Genomic DNA, 958 nt, shown 5'->3' with positions numbered 1-958 from the left:
GGATGATATTGATTGGGTACAGGATTACCTCGATAGTTTTTGTAATTTCTGTTGTTCACATATTGAGATAGCTCCACACTCTCAAATCCATCAGCAGAATTTACGGCAGTCGCCAGCGATGCTGTCTTAATAGAAACTTGATTGCCTTTGGTCAGTGCAGCCAACTGTGTAGAAATAGTAACCATCTGAGCAGTCAAAGCAGTGAACACATCAACCTCATGAATTACAGTAGACTTCCTTATCGTAGATCTCTCACTCGGCCACTGATAACTTTTAATAGTCATTTGTTCAAGCATCTCATATGCATCCGCAGAAAATTTAGAGAATATCAAACCACCACCAGCAGCATCCACAGAAATACGAGTTGGCTCATTCAAACCATTGTAGAATAATTCGATCTGTTCCCAATCTAGAAAATTATGGTTCGGACACTTCCTAAGCAATTCCTTGTAACGCTCCCAAGCTTCTTAAAATAACTCATGATCTTGCTGTTTGAAAGTTGTGATCTCAATTTTCAGCTGGGCAGACTTGGCAGGTGTAAAGTACTTAGCCAGAAATTTAGATGTCATGTCTTCCCATGTAGTGATGCTCCCAAGAGGTAATGATTGCAACCAACTATGAGCATTGTCCCTAAGAGAGAACGGGAACAATCGTAGTCTGATGGTGTCTTCAGTAACACCATGAATTTTCACTGTGTCGGCAATCAGAAAATACGCAGGTGCAAATTTGGATCTTCAGTAGCTTCACCCCTGAACTGATTTTGCTGCACCATATTAATCAAAGCTGGCTTCAACTCAAAATTATTTGCTATGATATTCAGCCGAGCTATCCCAGAATAATGATTATTGATCACCGGTCGAAAGTGATCTCTGATCGGCACCGGAGCATTATTGAAAACGCTTTCCCTTTCTTCAGTCATTTGTTGCAACTCTTCTCTTCTAGCTTTTCTCAAAGCTTT

The 958-nt window shown here is 40.5% G+C and overlaps 1 non-coding gene across 1 annotated transcript; it reads left to right on the top strand.

Annotated features, from left to right (window-relative positions):
• The first annotated feature begins 414 nt into the window (after nucleotides 1-414).
• Nucleotides 415-520, top strand: LOC140869959 (small nucleolar RNA R71). Its single transcript, XR_012146946.1, has one exon. It is a non-coding gene; the product is annotated as a small nucleolar RNA R71 (small nucleolar RNA).
• The last annotated feature ends 438 nt before the right edge of the window (nucleotides 521-958 follow it).

The sequence above is a fragment of the Henckelia pumila genome, chromosome 4 (assembly GCF_033568475.1).
Source record: "Henckelia pumila isolate YLH828 chromosome 4, ASM3356847v2, whole genome shotgun sequence".
NCBI lineage: Eukaryota > Viridiplantae > Streptophyta > Magnoliopsida > Lamiales > Gesneriaceae > Henckelia > Henckelia pumila.
The sequence above is the reverse complement of the archived record's forward strand: the minus strand, read 5'-3'. Positions and strand labels throughout refer to the sequence as shown.